Raw genomic sequence first — 5,515 nt, 5'->3', positions numbered from 1 at the left:
CTATTTTACCCCTAGTGAGATAAGCCTCTAAATCCTTACATTTGTCCTCTAGCCATCCCTGATCTGCCATTTTGCACTTCCTGTCGATCTCATTTTTGAGATCCTTTTTACCTGCTTCATTTACTGAATTTTCGTATTTTCTCCTTTCATCAATTAAATTCATTATCTCTTCTGTTACCCAAGGATTTCTACTAGCCCTCGTCTTTTTACCTACTTGATCCTCTGCTGCCTTCACTATTTCATCCCTCAAAGCTACCCATTCTTCTGCTAGTGTATTTCTTTCCCCCATTCCTGTCGATTGTACCCTTATGCTCTCCCTGAAACTCTGTACAACCCCTGGTTCTTTCAGTTTATCCACGTCCCATCTCCTTAAATTCCTACCTTCTTGCAGTTTCTTCAGTTTTAATCTACAGTTCATAACCAGTAGATTGTGGTCATAGTCCACATCTGTCCCTGGAAATGTCTTACAATTTAAAACCTGGTTCCTAAATCTCTGTCTTACCATTATATAATCTATCTGAAACCTTCTAGTATCTCCAGGGTTCTTCCATATATACAACCTTCTTTCATGATTCTTGAACCAAGTGTTAATCATAGCTAAGTTACGCTCTGTGCAGAATTCTACCATGCCGCTTCCTCTTTCATTTCTTAGCGCCAATCTATATTCACCTACTATGTTTCCTTCTCTCTATTTTCCTACTATCTAATTCCAGTCACCCGTGACTATTAAATTTTCGTCTCCCTTCACTACCTGAATAATTTCTTTTATATCATCATACATTTCATCAATTTCTTCGTCATCTGCAAAGCTAGTTGGCATATAAACTTGTACTACTGTAGTAGGCGTGGGTTTCGTGTCTATCTTGGCCACAATAATGCGTTCATTATGCTATTTGTAGTAGCTTACCCGCATTCCAATTTTTTATCCATTATTAAACGTACTCCTGCATTACCCCTATTTGATTTTGTATTTATAACCCTGTATTCACCTGACCAAAAGTCTTGTTCCTCCTGCCACCGAACTTCACAAATTCCCACTATATCTAACTTTAACGTATCCATTTCCCTTTTTAAATTTTCTAACCTACCTGGCCGATTAAGAGATCTGACATTCCACGCTCCGATTCGTAGAATGCCAGTTTTCTTTCTCCTGGTAACGACGTCCTCTTGAGTAGTCCCCTCCCGGAGATCCGAATGGGGGACTATTTTACCTCCCGAATATTTTACCCAAGTGGGCGCAATCATCATTTAATCATACAGTGAAACTGCATGCCCTCGGGAAAAATTACGGCTGTAGTTTCCCCTTGCTTTCAGCCGTTCGCAGTACCAGAACAGCAAGGCCCTTTCCTTAGTATTACAAGGCCAGATCAGTCAATCATCCAGACACCTTTGCAACTACTGAAAAGGCTGCTGCCCTCTTCAGGAACCACACGTTTGTCTGGCCTATCAACAGATAGCCTACCCCTCCGTTGTGGTTGCACCTACGGTGCGGCCATCTGCATCGTTGAGGCACACAAGCCTCCCCACCAACGGCATGGTCCATGGTTCGTGGGGGGAGACCTATTTCCTAAGGTCACCTTCAACACTATTGTCTAGGTTGTTGCCAGGCCACTTACAGCTCCTCCCACTATAAGTATCTGATCCTCTTCATCAAAATTTTGCTGAAAGCCGCTGTGTTGCCTGTCACTTGGATACGTTTGGCACTAGGTTTGACAATGCTTGTGGCCATGCATTCTACACTTTGCTTTTCCAGTAACATTTGCCCTACACACCTTCCATAATTGTTAACTAGCAGAAGGCTCTTTTCTTCTAACTTGTTAAGGATCCTGTCTGTGTCGATTGATATGCTGCCGATAAACTGCAACACACTTTAGGTTTTTTAACCACTAGACTCATAAACGTTTTAGTTTATAACTGTAGGTTATTAAAATTATCCACAGCAACAACGAATTCTGTTGATGGTGATAATGTCATCACTTTGGATTTTCGTTATCTGCATCTAAAAGCGGCAGTCAAATGAAAACGGGACGGATGGAAAGAAGTAGGTAACTGTTTATTATTTTAAAACTAATCACCATAGCTCTTGACACATTTATCCCACTGTCAGACAAACGGCCAATTAATTCATGGAAAAGTGATTGCGATTGCCTGCGGACCCATGATTGTCCCCAGTTTTGCACGTCTTCGTCCGAAGCAAATGGATGGCCATGAGTGTCTTTCTTCAGGGGTTCAAAAAAGAAGAAAAAAAAAACAGAAGAAAATTTCCGTAGACAATGTGTAAGGGCTTTCCAGCAAAACTTATCTCGCTCAATCGAAAAAAACTTTGCAACTTGTGGGCGGGCATTTTGTTGGCAGGTCGTTTTGACTACGTCGCTGGGAAGCCCTTACAAATCCTCCACACAGTCTCGATCTCTCCCCATGCGAATCCCATATTTTTGGAGCCCTTTAATAAAAGACTTCGCGCGGAGAGCTGCACATCTGGGCACAGTCACGGTTCCGTAGGAAACCGCAGACATTTCCCCATCACGCACAGACAGCCTTGTCTCACAGAGGGATAAGTGTATTGACAGTTATGGCGATTACTTTTGAAATAATAGACAGTTTCTTAATTTTTCCATGCCTCCATTTTCACTGGAATGCCCCTCATACACGTACAGTCTGCAAAACACTGCAATGTGCAGGGTACAGGGTGGTTGGAAGGCTACCATCTTCAATGTTTCTTCCTGTTCCAGTCGTGGATGCAGCTCGGGAAAAATGGCTGCTTAAATGCCTCTATCCGTGACGCATTTAGTCTGATCTTGTCTTCGCAGTGCCTAAAGCAACGAAATGGAGGGGGCTGTAGAGTTCATGACATTTTCTATATAGGCTTTCGGGAGATAATTACCGTCTACCTTCAGAAGGCTTACACTGCAAATAAATCTAAATAATGCTCAGTATACTGTGTTTACTCATATTTTCATAAAAGATATAAAAAGGAAAGGCAAACGAAAACTTAGGACTGCAAATAAATGAAGGGATTGGAAGGGATTGTAAGACGTACACAAGAACTTCGTATATAAATTTAGATAATTTTATTGGTTTACAGTTGATGATTACACGTGTTGAGTTAATATTCATTGTCAATGAATATTATTGTTTACATGCAGCTACAAAGGCTACTTGAAAGCCTACATGAAACTAATGGAATACAAAGTTCTGTACGTGTTGTTGTTGTTGTTGTGGTCTTCCGTCCAGAGACTGGTGTGAGGCAGTTCTCCATGCTACTCTATCCTGTGCAAGCTTCTTCATCTCCCAGTACCTACTGCAACCTACATCCTTCTGAATCTGTTTCGTGTATTCATCTCTGGGTCTCCCTCTATAATTTTTACCCTCCACGCTGCCCTCCAATACTAAATTTGTGATCCCTTGATGCCTCAGAATATGTCCTACCAGCCGATCCCTTCTTCTAGTCAAGTTGTGCCACAAATTTCTCTTCTCCCTAATTCTGTTCAATACCTCCTCATTACTTATGTGATCTACCCATCTAATCTTCAGCATTCTTCTGTAGCACCACATTTCGAAAGCTTCTATTCTCTTCTTGTCCAAACTATTTATCGTCCACGTTTCACTTCCATACATGGCTACACTCCATACAAATACTTTCAGAAATGGCTTCCTGACACTTAAATCTATACTCGATGTTAACAAATTTCTTTTTCTCAGAAACGCTTTCCTTGCCATTGCCAGTCTACATTTTATATCCTCTCTACTTCAACCATCGTCAGTCATTTTGCTCCCCAAACAGCAAAACTCATTTACTACTTTAAGCGTCCCATTTCCTAATCTAATTCCCACAGTATCACACGATTTAATTCGACTACATTCCATTATCCCCGTTTTGCTTTTGTTGATGTTCATCTTATATCCTCCTTTCAAGACACTGTCCATTCCGTTCAGCTGCTCTTCCAGGTCCTTTGCTGTCTCTGACAGAATTACAATGTCATCGGCGAACCTTGTAACCTCCCAACAAAAAAATTTAAAGATATTTTATTTTAAATGGTAATGGACATAGTGCTAAGTGTAACCTTTCCGGAGAATTTTTAAAAGACAATATTTAATAGAAATGGGAGACAAACGTAACCTCCCTGCAATGAAATGTACTGACAAAGGCAATAAAAATGTGAAATTCGCAATCTGACTCTGGTGTAAGCTTCCACAAAAAATATAATAAAAGATAATTCAGTGCTAATGAAACTTCAGTGACAATGAAAATTCAATTAAACCGAAATATCGGTCTTTGGCCCTGTGCAAAAAATCATAATTAATTTCTTACCTCAGTATAACTGGATGTCAAATTTCTGCTCTTATTGTTGGCCACGGCTTGGAGGAACTGCATCGCAAATAATATATATATTTTTTTTTTGAAATTTAACTGAAACTTTTCTTTAAGGGAAATGGAAGGAAATCGTTGGTTCAATTAAATGGTTTTTTTGTAAAAAATTGCTTTTAAATCAAAATTATTATTGGGTCGATTATTGCACAAATTATTTACAATTAATTTACATTATTAGCTAAGGGCATTGCTGATTCATTACCTTGTTTAAAAAAAATAATATACCTCGTGCTGAATCTTGACCAGAATGCCATGTCGACGCCCGCCGACTCCTCACACACAACTGCACTGGGCTGCTACTACCGACATACTGCACTGCTCACAGACTGCCCACTGACAGACTGCTCGCAACTGTACTGCACGACTACTACCGACCGACTACTGGACGCAACTGAACTGAGCTACTGCTACCGACAGAGTGCTCTGCACGACGACTACTAGAGTACTGCTCGTAACACTCGCGCGGTCAAGCGCAGACTAACCACGATAAAAGGCTCTCTGGTCAAAGATTTTATCATGCCTCACCATCGCTGCTACGTTACATACGTGTTTCAACCTCAAAGTTTTCATTTCTTCCCCATGGATTTTAATTCCTACTCCGAATTTTTCTTTACTGCTTGATCAATACACAGACTGAATAACAGCGGGGAAAGTCCTGCACGTATTAATTACAATCCCTTCTTGGAAAGTTATCTGCAGAATCCCCATGGATGCTGTAATTATAGTTCTTACTTGGAAATTTATTTTCAGTTTCAAATTTTCCTTTGCCTTTTCTTTTCATGCCTTTTTGAAGATGTACAACATATTGAGCATCACGTAAGATTATTTGCAGTGTAAATAAAGTAAAAATTGAAAAGAAAAGAATAAAAAATTCCGCGTAGGGACCTCAAGACCCTCAGATTACCTTTCCCGCTGCCATAAACACTGCCTGGAAATAACGCTAACATAAATGGTTCATACCTCGCCCGCCCCGCACCAAAAATGGTATTCTATTGAAACGATCAGCCATCTGGAGTTTTCACTTCTGTCCCTTTCATTTCTGGTCAAGCCCTCCATGTACCATAAATTTGGACGAGATTGGTAATGAGAAGTAGGAGCTGTCCACTTGCGAGTGAAATGCTTTTCGGAAGTCATGAGATATTT

This window comes from Schistocerca americana, chromosome 8 (assembly GCF_021461395.2).
Source record: "Schistocerca americana isolate TAMUIC-IGC-003095 chromosome 8, iqSchAmer2.1, whole genome shotgun sequence".
In the NCBI taxonomy this organism is placed as follows: Eukaryota; Metazoa; Arthropoda; class Insecta; order Orthoptera; family Acrididae; genus Schistocerca; species Schistocerca americana.
The sequence above is the reverse complement of the archived record's forward strand: the minus strand, read 5'-3'. Positions refer to the sequence as shown.